The sequence below is a fragment of the Drosophila eugracilis genome, unplaced genomic scaffold (genome assembly GCF_018153835.1).
Source record: "Drosophila eugracilis isolate 14026-0451.02 unplaced genomic scaffold, ASM1815383v1 contig_2155, whole genome shotgun sequence".
NCBI classification, from domain to species: Eukaryota; Metazoa; Arthropoda; class Insecta; order Diptera; family Drosophilidae; genus Drosophila; species Drosophila eugracilis.
In genome coordinates this window covers 1,505,549-1,521,825 of record NW_024573039.1, presented here as the reverse complement: position 1 = coordinate 1,521,825, position 16,277 = coordinate 1,505,549, and the positions used below count along the sequence as shown (strand labels likewise).

Below are 16,277 nucleotides of genomic sequence, written 5' to 3'. Positions count from 1 at the left end.
TGGCAATCAAGAAGGCCAAAAGTTAGCTATGGAAAATGGAACTTCTGTTAGTTCCATAATTTTCCTTAAATTCGAAAGAGAAAACCCAAAAACAAAAACAAAAATAAAAGAGGTAACTCTATAGTCGAGTGCCGCGACTATTAGATACCCGTTACTGTTTTAAAATATTCATTTTGCTGGTAGCAATTACCCAAGCGCCACCTATTGTCGGAGAAAGCATGTCGAGTAACTGATAGTGACGTAACTGCCCATGTGAGGCCTTTTAACCTAAATTTCTTCATAAGTAGCGAAATATTGTTTCGATTTGAAAAATCTTTGGTAAATCGATAGATAGAAACAGAAATAAGTTATAGAAGGTTAAACGAAGGCATTCGTAATATTATTATAGACGCCACAGTGTTCTGCGGTTTGTGGGCGTTAAAGTGGGCGTGGCAGGATGCTAAAATAACATGCGCTATCCCGGGACCTCAAGAATCTTCATGCTTAATCTCAACTTTGTATCTGTTATAGTTTCTGAGATCTCAGCGTTCAGACGGACGGACGGACAGACGGACAGACGGACAGACAGACGGACATGGCTCCATCGACTTCGCTATTGATCCTGATCAAGAATATATATACTTTATAGGGTCGGAAACGTTTCCTTTTCCGGTTACATACTTTTCAACGAATCTACTATACCCTTTTGCTCTACGAGTAAAGGGTATAAAAACACCTTAAAACAACTTCCGGTTAACTATAAACTTTTCAATTAACGCTTATGATTTGCCTCTAATTGCTTAAAAAACAAAACCCAAATAAAAGAGCTAAATGAAAAAGTGGAAAAATGGAATAATTAATTTATTAAACTATGGCAATCACATTTTTTAAATCACATTGCACTCTCTCTCTCTTCGCTGACTGACTGGCATTGGTTTAATCATCATCAACTTTTAATGTCAATTTTCGCTTTTCCTCAATTTCTTTTTTTTTTCTTTTTTCAAGATGAGTATGTGTGTATGTGTGTGTGTTTGTTTCAGTGGAAAATGAAGTCTTCAATAATTTAAAAGCACAGCCAAGCTTGCTCCATTATTTACAGATAAACAAGCCATCCATAAATGGGAATGTACATATGTATAGATATATATATAGTACATTATATACCTATATATATACCTATATATATACATGTCACCTGCATTCTGTTCAAGCATTTTGATTGCCTAGGTATGTGTGTGTGACTGTATGGCATGTTGGATTTGCTCATGCGAGAAATCAACATATCAAAATTAATTTCCCATGCATAAATAAGTAATATGAATGTCAATTTAATGCATAAGAGGGGGTAGGGAATGGGGCGATGGGGCATTACTTTTATTGAAGAAAACACTAAAAAGACTTTTCATGAACAGCAAACAGCAAACAGCTTGTCCAGTTAACAAGCTAGCATCTTAGAGGGCAAAAATCTACTTTAACTTCCAGGCCAAAACACACGCTCACCAATTAGTCTTTAATTAGTTTACTTATTGACTTTCTCTGTTTCTGTCTTTTTAATATGTAAAATGTGTTTTACTAGTCAAACATTAAAAACTGAGAACAACAATAAGGCTCGAAATTTACTTGAGCTTAAGTGCTGGCCCTGTCTCTCTGTGTATAAAAATCTTAGCCTTAAGTTAACCATTAATAATTATACCCGTTACTCGTGGAGCAAAAGGGTATACTAGATTCGTTGAAAAGTATGTAACAGATAGAAGGAAGCGTTTCTGACCCTACAAAGTATATATATTATTGATCAGGATCAATAGCGAAGTCGATGGAGCCATGTCCGTCTTTCCGTCCGTCCGTCCGTCTGAACGCTGAGATCTCAGGAACTATAACAGATACAAAGTTGAGATTAAGCATGACGATTCTTGAGGTCCCGGGATAGCGCAAGTTATTTTAGCATCCTGCCACGCCCACTCTAACGCCTACAAACCGCGGATCACTGTGGCGTCTATAATAATATCATGAATGCCTTCGTTTGACGTTGTTTAACTTCTTCCTGTTAATATCCATCGGTTTACCAAAGATTGTTCAAATCGGAACATTATTTCGGTATTTATGAAGAAATTTAGGTTAAAGGGCTCATATGGGCAGTGACGTCACTATCAGTTACTCGACATTCTTACTCCGACAATAGGTGGCGCTTGGGTAATTTCCACTAGTAAGTAATGGGTATCTTATAGTCGCGGCACTCGACTATAGCGTTTCCTCTTGTTTTCATCTTTTTTCCCCAGAGTTGCTCTTTGCTGTTATTAGAAAAAAAAACACAAACAAACACCTTTCCTAAGACAGGTCTTATATGTGCTATATCTGTATATATATATATTATATCTTTATATATCTTTCTATATATATCTTTCTATATATATCTCTCTATATAGCAAAAGGGAAAGCCAATATGCCGAGCAAATTTCTTTGAATTATGGCAAATTACATTCTTATCGATTTTGGTCCATTTTTTGGTCGCCGCATTTGGTTCGCACGCCCCCTTCTTCTACAGCTTCTTCTGCCTCTTCTCTATACCCTTGCAACATGGGGCATTATCATTTGATAGGCCAATTTGAAACATAAGCCTTGTTGTGTTATCTTTTTTTGCTTTCAAAAAGCTGATATGTCAAAGGGAAAACTCTAAGAAGAAGAAATTGCCTTTAAAATTCTTTCTTTTCGATTAGGAAGGAAGTTTTTCCACCATAGAGCTGCCTTAGTTTAGTCTTAATAATTAGCCTAATCTTAGTCATAGCCACTAAATCTGTTTCATTAAACACCTTCAGCTTAGCCTCTTGTAAGGGTATTACTAATTTTCGACCCCCAAAGCTGGCCTAAATTTATTTTCGTCGATGTTTGTTTGCTTTTCCGTTTTGCCGTTTGGGGTTTGCTTTTCCTGCCACTCGTTGCACCCATAGCTCTTTCAATTTGTTTTTTTCTCTGATGCTGCTTTTCTTTTTCTTTTTTTTTTTTGGGATGTTTGGATAGCGAGGCGTGGAGATGGCATTCTCTGAACACACGAAAGGTGGGATTAACTAGCCAGCAGGAAGGGGGGGAAATGGGAATGGGGAATATGAGGCAGCAGCAGCAGCAGGTGGAGGAGAAGAAGGAGTACAGTACTTGGACTCATTCCGGCACATGTGTGTGTTAGTGTGTGTGAGTGTGGGGCCACTTGTCACAATCAGAGATACTTAAGAGCTGACAATTCACCTGAAGATGAAGCTGGAGATAGAGCTGAAGCTGAAGCTAGAGCTAGAGCTGAAGCAGAGGATCTGCCCCTGCCGGTTGTGCTTTATTGGCTGTGGTTGTGCCGCCTGCTTGGCCGTTGAAATTGGCAAATCTGTTGGCCAAGAATGATGTTATCTAGTGAAAATTACAAGCCAAGCGACCACCATATCTCTGTGCGATGGGATTAAATGTCCCAACAGCATATTGATTTGGATTCGGGTTGGAGTTGAGAATGAGACTGGGTTGGGGGTGCTAACAGAGGCAACACCTCTACCCGAAAGGCGTTTGAGCTTAAGATGATCCGGGTTTTTTGGCTCGAACATAAGATATTATGTTCTGGGGGGGGGATTGGGTGCTAAATTTTTGCATCGATTTCCAAGTGCCGGAGTGTGTGTACTGTCATTTGCTGGTGGAACTCCCCTCTTGCTGTTCCTTCTGCTGCTGCTCCTCTTGCTGCTCCTCCTGCTGCTCCTCTTGTTACCCTCTCCTGCTACTATCTCCTGCTACTCCTCCTGCTCACTCCCTCATCTTTATCATCATCGCTCGCAGGGTAATAAGATAACCTTATTGCATATGCTTATATTACCGTTACAACGACAACGTAGGGATGTGTGTGTGTCCTCTTCCGCACTCCTCCCCAACACCACCCAACGCCAGCCAACAAAACTCGGAAGATGAGGGGGGGCCAGCACCTGTCAGCCTGGCCAAAAACCAAAAAGGGGGCGGCATTGGGCGTTGCCTAATAATGTGATTGCCTTGTTATGGCTAAGCCTTATAATGTAATATGTTTGTGTGTATTGACTGGGCTCCCTATCTCTCTCTCTGTGTGTGTGTGTGTGAGTGTGCCTGCCTGTGTGTGTGTGAGTATGCCTGTGTGCCTGTGTTGGATTCACAAATTTATTTTTATGATCATGTGAAATTTATTAATATTTATTGTTGTACGCATTTTCTTCGCACTCTACACCACCACGCCCCCCTACCCTACACTCTTTGGTTACGCCGCCCCCTTTTTTTGGTTTGATTTTGTATTTTTTATACCCGACACTTGACACGATAACAAGGGTATATCCCTTTGAAAGGAGGCCTTATCGAAGGTGGCTCAATGGGTTTTTTGGTTTTAAATTGAAAGGAGAGTAGAGGTAGTAGCTAATATAGCTAATATATATATCTAATATCTGTTAGATAGGATTATCGGTTAGTTATCTTGAAGATTTGAAGGTAGTTAGGTATTAAGTAAGCTTAGTACTTGCATTATTTTTAGTTTATATACCTTATAAAGCTAACATTTCATGTTACTTAGCTTATTTATCATCTTTTACTATCAAAGATAGCAACTCAGATCGTTAGATTAACATTTTTATGGTTTCTAAAGGAAGAATCAGACATATATATATCTATTAAAGACACCTAACTAACTTAAAACTTATAAAGAAAGTTGCCTAAGTTTTCCTCTTAACCCTAAAAGCTTAAAAATCTCTTCAGGAGCACTGGGTATCCCTTAGTTGCGTTCCTTCCCTACCTCTCATATTCATACTTATTTGGTTTTGGCACATCGAATCCAACACCCCCCCCACCCATCGCCTGCTGACAGAGCGGCTTATTGTTTTTATATGTACTCAACACAGTGCAGGCAATATGCCATTTCCATTTCCCTTTCTCATTCCCTGCCCAATGCCATTGCCATTGCCATTGCTAGCAGTATCTGTATCTGTATCTGTATCTGTATCTGCGTTTATATCCTGTATCTGTATCTGAATCCAAAACTGTCAATTGCAAGAAACGCGCCGCGCTCTGCTCTGAGGCAAAGCCGGGCACGCTTCGGCAATTGTTTAGCGTTTTCAGTAGCCAAGTAGGCTAACGGGGTTAAAACCAAGTGAAAGGTGAAAAGTGAAAAGTGAAAGGGGAGTGTAAGGTAAAAGCCAATAAGGTATGCCAGCATAAAATCAGGCATTAACCAACATTGCCAACATTGCAATGGCATCGAAATTTTCAGCCATTCCAACAATTGGCTGGCTTTGACTTAGCTCATAACTGAAAACCCTTGATAGGGTTTAAACCTTTAAAGGTTTATGGCAATGATGATGTTTGATTTAAGATGAAAATATTCCTCAATAACACTTTGGGTTTGATTAGAAGAAGAAGGTAAGCTAGCAATTTGAATAGCTTTGGGAAGAGAGAGCGAAGAGAGAAACCTTCTTTTTTGGGGAAAGCAAACTGCGAAAGTGTTCTTTCAAATTAGAAAAAGTGAAGTTTTCAAGTTAAGTTTCAAGTTTACGAGCCTAAAGTGTATATAGGATCGAAGGATATTGGATAGAAGAGTATAAGCTATCATTTTGAAAGACTTCGGGAAATGGGAAACCCTCAAAGTTGGTCTTTCAACACAAAAAGAGTTTATTTTTTAAGCTAAAAACTTCAATAACGATCCTAAAGACTGTTTAGGATAAAAGGATATTGGATCGAAGGATTTAAGATAACATTTTGAAAGACTTTGGGAACAGGAAACCTTCTGTTTTGGGAAAAAAGCTTCGAAATTGAACTTTTAACTTAAAAAAAATGAATTTTTCAAGTTAAAAACTCAAATTAACGATTCTGAAAAGTATAAAAACACACTTTTCCCCATATTTTCCCCACACTTTTCCCTACATTTTCCCCACACTTTTCCCTATATTTTCCCCACACTTTTCCCATTAATACTCTCTAAAGACAAACAATCAATACTAAATACCAACCTAAACTAAATACCCTCAACCTTAAATTCAAGAATTTCTCAGACTAAACACGCATGGCTTTAAGTTTACTCAACACCACCCCACCACCCACCCCCCAAGGCCAAACTAGTTGATATCCATACATCCAGCTCAACACTTGCTACACAGCGGTTTTTGGGTGGCAACTTCAACTCCTCCAAACCCCCTATTCAACTTTTAGCCAGATTTCATTCGCCCCTTTTCACATCTGTGTAGCAAGTTTTTGGCTGTGCAGAAGCCCCCCCCTTCGCCCCTTCGTCTTTGGTGTGAAATCAAATCTCATGCAAATTATACGCCTTTTTACGTATTTACACTGACTGGGGATGATTGTAGGGGGGTTGGGGGTGGTTGGTGTGCAAAGAAGCAGCAGCAATGAGGGACAAGACAAGTGCTGATGAGTGAAGAGGAATCCCATTTAAATTCTGACTTCAATTGCCGCGCGTTTCGAATTTTGAGTTCTCACTGACAAAAAAAAGGGCGACGAAGGCAGAGGGCTGGGCCAGGGGTGGGCCAGGAAAACACAACGACGGAAGCGTTCCGCTGATGAAGTGGGCTCACATATGTGGGAATGGCTCGTTCTTACCAAAAAAACCCCCACAGGATGGTGCTCTAGAAATCATCCAGCCACCACCCACCATCAGTTCCAAGCTATCCTTACTCAGTTTTACATTTCATATCTGATTTTTCAGCGCTTGTGTCTCTGTGCCAGGGAAAATTTAATTTGTATTTCATCATACATATCTGTCGTCTGCTGCCTGTCGGCTGTTGGCTGTTGTCTGCTGTCTGTTGTCTGTTGGCTGCCCCGATGCCGTGTTCCTTCCATGCCCTGTGCTCTGTTTTCCGCATCCACGCCACGCCATCGTCCTTACTGTTATCCCTCAGTTGCGACAAAAGAACAAAAGTTAAGAGCAATGGCGAACAGGAATTCTTCTCGCCAATGACGAGCCATTGAACGTCAGGGCTTATGTGGGCAAATGGGCATGGCAAATGCGTTAACACATCTCTCTCTCTTAGTTCCGGACAGCGGTGTAAAAAAGGCTAAATCGGAAGTGTCCCAACAGCAGTGCAGTGAGAGAAATGACCCTACCATAAGCCAGCCAATAAGCAAGGAAAAACTAACTGCTGTCTCCAATAATCATTCCAAGCCTTAACCCCTTTTGATTTCCTTAACAATTTCCCCTATTAAAAGGCCAACTTTTTGGTCTCAACTTAATAAGCTCTTGTTTAACCCACACACCCACCTCCACCCACTAAATATGATCGTTTAATGCCGTGTGAAATAGACAAATAAGCAAAGAAGAAAGCAAGGGAAAGCGAGGCAGGATGGGGCTGTCGTTCATTATGAAAGCGTGGCATGCAGTTTATCAAGCTATTAGTCAGCTGCCAAGACCCGGAAAAACTGCGGGGGATGTCTACTACAGAGAGGGCACTAGAGGGAGGGGGGGAGTAACTTGGGAAGCTGCGAAGCTGAAGCTGAAACTGGCAGACAGACAATTGGCAAAGTCAAAGAGCAGGATGCACTTAAGCACACCCATACATACACACACACACACACACCCATACACATTCCCTTTATGGGAAGCAATGCGTAATGGAAGGTAGGGATGGTGGAAAATGCCAGGCAGCGTAAACAACTTGAACGGCATTTGATTTTTCACAATTTTCCCCCAAATTAAGAGCAATTTACTTTTCTATTTCCGCTGTGCAGGCGACGGCAGATAAACCGTGAATAAATAAATTACACAGCAGTAGCAGTAGCAGTAGCGTGCGGGCAAGAATCGAATATCAGGGGGGATTCACATGGCGTATGCGTAATTTGTAATTATCAGCTCTCAGCTACGTATGGCCCTCTTTCTGTCTCGCTCTGTGCGTTTGTCTGTTTGAGCATGCAAGAGAGGGGAGTGGGGGGGGGCGTGGTCCGTTAGCAAATATGCTGGCTTATCGTTTGGTTATTATTCAATTTTTAATTAAAGATTCCATGCATAGCAGCAACAGCGGCAGCAGCAGCGACGGCACTTGCCCCCGGAAAAAAAAACCAATCGTAAATTATGCGTTAAGCTGGCCAAAACTCGCTAAAGCTAAGCTCGCCTGCGAGCCAGCAAGCGGTATCATTTTCGCATTTTCACATTTTACCATTGCAACTGGGCGGCTGCTGTGAAATTCCGGGAAAACTTATGGTGGCCAAAATGACAGGCAACCCGATTAGCATGATGACAAATGAATGGGCAGGGCATGCCATATATAAGTATATATATTATATATTCAAATTGAATGTTGCATGCCCCCCCCCACACCAAGCTACCAGCATGTATCAGGTATCGCATGCAGCTTTATATAATCCCGATTAATCTCATGTCAGCTCGTTAATACCAACAGCAATGGCAATAAAATTAATGACAAAAAAAAAAATAAAGCAAATAATTTTTGATTTTAAAAGATTGCAAATTTAGTTTGCTTGTTCTGGGAAAATGTTTAATAAAGTTTTTAAAAGAAATAATGAAAGAGTTTTGAGATGGTTTCTGATTAAGTAGAGATCTTAGATCTAGTATTAAGTTAGTTTTTAATAGGTTTATCTCAGTATTAAGTTCCTTTACTCATCACTCAACTTTATTCTAAAACAAAGTCTTGATAAAAATTAAGTAGATTTTTAAGCTAACATAAAGCTTAATCCAAAACCTATCCCCCCACTATAACGATCTTAAATAAGATATAATATCATGAGATTAACCCCTACAAACCCTTCTATAACTACAACTAAACACTTTTACATTAAGTTTAACCCTACCAGCTCAAGCACAATCAACCATCATCTCAGTCTTCAACAGCCTAACCACTTTCTATGTGTCACTTTGTTATCCTTCTGCTCCTTAGCCTGCACTTTCAATCTCCATTTCGTTTTGTTCCATATAGCAGGCCCTAAAAACAAGGCCCAAGAAAGTTGAAAACCGATTTTTCAGGGCGCTGAGCTTGACTTTTCGATAGTCAAGGAAAGGTTGTTGGCGGTAGTGGGAAGCTATCATAACAACCTCTCGATTGCAAATCCCGGGCCATAATTTATGCCTATGCCCGCCCAAAAGTATGCATTGATATTTTGATGCAAAGCAGTTGAGTTAACCAACTGACAGACATATGGCGCAGGACTCAGGACTTGGGACTCAGGACTCAGGACTCCACACTCAAGTGGGTTGCCAAGTGCCAGAAGGGAGGTAAACAGAACCAGAAGCTGCCAAGACGGATCCGGCAGAACAAAAAAGAAAGAAAGAAAAAAGAACCTCAACTATGAAAAGTCTAAAGTTTTACATAACAAGCTCAATCCAAGGCGGGACAAGAGACGACACGTGCTAAAAAAAAAAGAAAAAACTAAAAAAACTAAAAGTGGAAAGCAAAAAAAAAACAGGCAAAACTATAAAGGCGAACAAGCTAACTAAAAAACAAGTGGAAAAGCATGGCAAGAAGCGGCAGATATATGAGGCTCATTTGCATGCAGGCAGCCGAGTAGCCGAACAGCCGGGCAGCCTGGCAGAGGCAGGAAGTTGGGCAGATGGTTTGCCTGCTGGCTGCGGGATGGTTGCTGGATGGAGAGACCGAGGATACAGAGGATACATAGGACAGATGGACTCGTTTGCAGTTGGAACAATTTTTCCGCTTCGTAGGAAGCTCCCCCTTTACCCATCCAAAAGGCGCAAGCGCGCCCATTTCTTGGCCAAGCTGACTGGCTGACAAAAAAAAAAAAGATGCCGTGACTTGAGACTCTCTACGTATGCAAATCAGGGCCAGGCCAGGGGCTATCAGGAAGTCGGGATCATCAGTTTGGAGCGTCAGCTGCAGCCATATTCGGTATGTATAGTACCTTTTGGCCCTTGCATAACGTTAGCCATAAGTCAGCAGTACAGTGAGACAAAAGGTTAACCAAGTTAAGGTAATGGTTAAGAATGGATTTTCTATCTTTTAGATCAAAAAACCTAAACTCTATTCTTACTACTACTTCTTTGATTAAAATTAGAACACCCTCTCCCCCCTATATTTTTTTGTATGGCAAACAACATATCAAGTGGCTGTCATCTTTGGGTCATAGAAAAGACAACATCCTTGGCAGGTCCTGGCTTAAATATTGATCTAACGACACCAACATATCCTTGTCTTTGCGCCTTTCTCCCACTGTGCCCAGTATGTTAGGGTATATAGATATATATATATATATGTATGTTCATAATCTACATAAAAGTATGCATCATAATTCGTGTGTGTGTGTGCTCGTTCGCCTGTATTTGTCTGCGTGTGTGTGTCTGTGTATGCCCGCGCTGTTTACATGGTAAGCTGCTTAAGTCCAAATCCTTTTAGGTATGTCATGTGGCATCCATATCCCACATCCACAACCATATCGATGCTTGCTTGTAGTCCTGGCAACGTAACCCGGGATATTTAGCATACTATAAGGGCCAACGTTGCGTATACGTAATATAAGTGTACAACACTAAACAAAATCATTTATCGATTACAAAAGGGGAATAAAAAACCAAGCAAATCAAATGGTTTAGGCTCTCAATTTTAGACTCTGCATGCGTGTGCGTTGCGACTGGCCAAAGGACAATTGATGTCCACAGCTGGCTGATGTCCTGGGCTACTTAGGGTTGCCAGGCACCAGCCAGGGATAAGGATGTGGTTCACATACTGTACCACTTCACCTCCAGCTGCTTTAAATTGGCTGCCCCAGCTGGCCAATCTTTTCGGCGGCTATCATTAACACTTTTCAGCGATTTTGATTGCCGAACATTAGCTAGTACCGTTAGCTGACGTGTTAATTGATGAGGGCGCCACAAAGGTGGCACATTGGCAGAAAGCTACAAAAGGAAAGACGCCTCCAGCTCATTAGCGCTATGTGGCAGGAATAACAAATGAGTGATTCCCAGTCAACGTGTATGTGTGTGTGTGTGTGTGCAATGCCTCATCGACCAGCCATCGACGGCATCTACAGCCACATCTACAACTACATTCAAAGGCATATCCACATTCACACCATGCCATGCCACAACATGTCAGAGCGAAGTATCCCAGATCCCAGAAACCTCAAAATGCAATTTCCAGCGTATCGTTTTGCCACAACCGCAGCAAGAAAAGGAGAACCAAAGATATACCCACACACACACGCTCACACACACGCTCACACACACATGCATGTGTCAGCGGAGGGGATTTTTTTTTTAATACACTAACTGGTAACGGGTGAAATGGAATACCCAAAAGCAGGAAGGCAGGGATCGTAGAAGGGGCGGGGAAAATAAAATGCATATAACACGCCTCATCAGCTATAAGCTTCGACTGACAGGAGCACAACAAAACGACTTGCCAACAACCCCTGACCCCTAACCCCCCCACCCTCTTCTACTGACTTCTTACCACTACTCGCTGCTTACCCCTACTACTCACTCCTTACCCCTACTCACTCCTTACCCCTACTCCCTCCTTACCTCTACTCCCTTCTTACCCCTACTCCGTCCCTACCCCTACTCTCTCCTTACCACTACTACTCTCTCTTTACCCCTACTATTCCCTCCTTACCCCTACTACTCCCTTCTTACCCCTACTCACTCCTTACCCCTACTACTCCCTCCTTACCCCTACTCCCTCCTTACTAGCGTAGTTGTTACTCATTTTCAGGGTTCTATGAAGCAGCCCAGCTTGAGTTACCTTTCGGCATCCTTGAGATGGAGAGATGTGAAGATGTGCCAGAGGACGCGGGCCACGATGATGAGTGACTTAGTGAAAACAATTTCTCCGGCTGTGACGAAGTAAGGAGGCGGCGGCGGCGGCAGCAGTCGTTTAGCTACAAGGCGAACCCAGGGAGCACTGATACCAGAGATAGATAGAAACTCACACAGTGTCAGTGCTATAGTTGGATGCACGTTGAAAGGATTTTTGCATTTCCAGAGAGGCAGCTTCATCACCTGCACTCTGCACCCTATAACTACAAGCATTTTCCAAATCCTAAGAAGCACTACTCCCTCTCCCTTTCTCTCTTTTTTATATATATATATATATAATCATATATATATACATATATAGCTCCCACTCCCCTTTTCCCCTTGAGCCTTTGTAAATATTTATGAAAAGACTGTGCGAGTATGTATGATTTATGACGTTGATAATCTCGCATGCACAATGACGTGTAAAAAATATGAGTTGATATATTCTAAGCAAATATTTAATTCGCATGGCTCCTCCTCTCCTCCTTCTCCACCCCCTTCAAGTAGCTCAAGTTTCTGTTGTATCTTTCGCTTTCGTGTATCTTAAAGATACTCCAGGCATTTGTTTGGCTTTTTATTAGAGAAGAACGTATGTAGCTGGTTCTGATTTGCTTGGGTAACCAAAAAAACGAAAAGGTCTACAGGAAAAAAAGAGTTTGACTAAAGGGCAGAAGGCAAAAAGAAGACGTTTGCCTAAATATAATGGCCAAAAAAGAAAAAGGGGTAAAGATTGAGGTAAAAAAAGGGGGTAAAAAGGGGGTAAAAAGGGGTTAAAAAGGGGGTAAAAAGGGGGTAAAAAGGGGTTAAAAAGGGGTTAAAAAGAGTTAAGAAACAAGAATTTCGTTACCAGCTTTGCTTTCACTTCAAATTTATGTATCGTTTTCCAATTCTACTATTTGCACCTGTCGTCCTCTCTAGCCAACCCAGTTTAGTTTCAGCAAAGTCCCAGTCCCTGATTCAATCATCGGATTCCATTTTCAGGCAGGGCCAGGCCAAAAAGATGCTTCAAAAATGTTTGGCCATTAATTGCGTTCGAATAACTCAAATTGGCAAATCCCCCTTTTTTACAGAAGCCATAACCATATTTTCTACTTAACCAAATCCTTTAGCCCTCCTTTGGCTAACAACATCTCAAACTCCTTTCTGCTCTCTCATCTGGCTTGGAATTTCTCTGAATCGAGAAGGGTTGAGCTTTTGGTATCGAAGATGAGCTGGCGGGGGTTAAAGTTTTATGTATTGGAGAAATTTCATAAACTTATAACCAAAAATAAAATCGATTTAAGTCGGTTAACAACAGCAGGTCATTATAAATGTTTTCAATTATTTTGGGTTTTAGATTTATCCACTAAGAAGGTTTATTATGATAATCTCTTACTACAACTTTAAGTTTCATTTAAGAAAGATACTTAAAAGGCTAAAAGTTTGAATAGAAACCAAAGAAGAAAGTATTTCTTTCAGATTTCTTCCTAAAACCCAAGTCAAACTCCTCTATAGCCTGCCTATCACTACCAAACATAGTTTCATAAATAAGCTATTGAGATATTCATTGAGATTGAGATTCCAGCAGAAGCAGCATCAGCATCAGCATCAGCATCAGCATCAGCATCAGCATCATCATCAGCATCACACTTCACCCTCAACTAACTCATGAATTGAGTATCGAGTATCATCAGATCGGATCATAAATCGCTGCCTTCGATGCCTTCCATTACATCCCCAAATGCCTGCCATGTATGGCAATGTGTGTTGGAATTTATTGACAAATCCTCAGCTCTTCACATTTAGAGACTTGGCCAAAGTTCTCAGCGCATCTGTGCAGCAGATTTCGTGTTCGCCCAGGCTGAGAGATTGCTACTGCTGCTGCTGCTGCTGCTGCTGCTGCTGCTACTGTTTATGCAAATAGGCAGAATGTACTAAGCATATATACTAACATACATACACACCATGAAAGACAGAAAGACAAAAAGACAGACAGACAACCGGATACGGATACGCACAATGGCTGACAGATCGAAGAGGCTGTAGAGCGGGAAACTTGCGCACTGCCAACTGTTCAAAGTCAGTACAAAGTCAGCCCGCAAGGAGCCTCGTAATTTGTTGCCTGCATATGTTTTCCTAGTGATGTTAGATGCTGGGTTATGGCTTCTGTATATGGCTATATGGGTGGTTTTGTAGCCCAAGGACAAGGTGTGTTAGGGGTGTGTATAGATGTATATGGGTCGGGATGTGTGTGTCTCAATCGCAGACATCCGCCTTCAATGACTTGACTTGGGCCGCGCTGTGGCGCATCAAATTCTAAATATGAAATATGCAAAACTGTTGGCACGTGAAATACGATGTGCGTTGTCGGTAGATCCAGATGGGTGAATGGAATGGGATTCAGGGAACGGCTTAAGGAACCCATTCTACACACACACATAAAGAGAGAGACAACCAAAAACCAAAAACAGAGAAGACCTGGCTGGGGGGATTGCCTTGAATTGTCGAATGTGTGTGGCTGGCTGGATGGCTGGCTTGGCTGGCCTGACTGCCTCATCCCGCCACTCAACAAACCGACCAAAAATTGAGTTGATTGTCGTCATTCAGAATGAGTTGGCCGCTCACTTTTATTGCTGCTGCTGCTGTTGCTGTTGCTGTTGTTGTTGTTGTTGTTGCTACTGCTCCTGTTGATTATGCCGGGTTTTTGCGGCTATGACTGTGGCTGTACGCTGTGAGATTCACCAAGCTCGCTGGCCTTACGTATTCGCAGACAGAAAGGCTCGAGTTTAAAGCCAAGGATTCTCGCCGTTTTACGGGTATTACGTGTGCGGCTCAATCAAGGCGATGTGTCGCCGGTCGTCTGATTGGAAGCAGCAGCAGCAGCAGCAGCAGTAGCAGTTGAGCAGCCGCAAGGATCGTGCCTGGGTAAGCCATAACACAAAGTGGTGACACTAAGGCTCTCACCAGTCACCATTCATCAACAGCTTCTCTTTCGTTTTCTCCTTTCTGCTGCTTTCTCCTTTAGCACACCCACAAGGGGCTCGCTTTCCGACATCAGGAATCGTGAATGTTGACCACAAAATTCAAACATCAAAAAGGAAAACAGCGCGAAAGAGGCCGCCAAACAAAAAAAAAAAGGGGAAGGAAAATCAAAACATTTAGAGGAAAAACCAAGAGCAATTAGTGAGAGATCAGAAAAAAAGTTATGCCAGGGAAATCGGAGAGTAGAATGTTGCCTTATCAATGAAAGTTAGTATAACGAAAGCAGGGATAGGGATAGTTAAGATGAAGAATTTTACTAGAAAGAAATCAACCTTCTAACATCCATTTAAGCTAGAAAAAGGGATACTTCGTTCTAAGACTTTCTAAATTCTATAAATCAGCAGCTTAAACTAAGCAAATTTCCCAAGCCCAAGCTAGATCTTATCTGACCTTTGCCCTACTAATACTTTATTTATTCTTCATTTGATTTTCTAATCGTAAGTGGCCAAGCTTTTGGCCAAATCTGAATGCCAGGCCAAAGGGAAATCTGAGTTTTTTTATTAGATTTTAAATCGCCATAATTTATCTTCTAGTCAGCCCAGTTTTGAAGATTAGGCCAACTTTCGCTTATCTTTTTGGCCCTGTGTCACAGATCTTTTCGGAGGACAATTCCCTTCGCGGTGCTTCTTGTTTTTTTTTTTCTTTTTTTTGTGAAAATTCAGGCGAATCAAGTCATTCAAACTTTTGAGGCGTGTGATTTTTCTTTCCGGCATAATTTCCACAACCAAAAAAATGTATAAAAAAAGAAAAGGAAGAAGAAGAACAACAACAACAACATCAGCAATATAAACAAAAGGGCCAAGTCGAACAATTTTATTTATGGCCAGCTTATTGGCATTCATTATCCAGCCAGCAATGGGAAATAAAGGGTCGGTCGCTGGGTAGGACAGGATTCCTGAATTCACGTTAGGCGAATTGCATTGTCTGGGCCTCATCTCTGTGTGTATGCGTGTGCGTGTAAAGCTACTTAGAGTGCGTGTTTTAACATGGCCAACAACAACAACACACACGCACTTGACATTTATGTGCGAAACGCAACAACTGAGTCAGTCAACCAGCCGGCCAGGCTAGATGTCCTTGCCAATTCTTTAGCACTTTCATCACCCACCCCCTGCTCAACAACCACACCCAACACACGCACTTACACACACACACGAACACTCATACACACTTACACACACACAGGCTGTCCCTATGATTTATTTGTTGCAATTAAGTTGGCGCTTTTGTTGAATTGACCAAAAAGGCGCGTGACATGGCCACATCCATGTAACCACAAGTAGGCGACATTTAATTGCGGCGAAATTTTACTTACGTTGGCTAATGTTAAATTTGATTAACCAACTGAAGATGGCCAAAAAGAGCAGCTAAGAGCGAGCAAGCTTAAGTTCTCTTTTAACTTAAACAAAGAGCGGAATTTTACACACACGAAGCTGCTTCGGCTGTGAGGGTTTGTTTTTTTTTTCGAACTTCGAATTTCGAAATGTGTGAATTTGTTTATAACAACGCATGGGGAAGCTGTATCTGTGTG

The 16,277-nt window shown here is 41.6% G+C and overlaps 1 protein-coding gene across 1 annotated transcript in view; it reads right to left on the bottom strand.

Annotated features, from left to right (window-relative positions):
• The window catches only part of LOC108105013 (dopamine D2-like receptor), a 94,719-nt gene that overhangs the window by 77,245 nt on the left and 1,197 nt on the right, over positions 1–16,277 (bottom strand). The window lies entirely within an intron of this gene.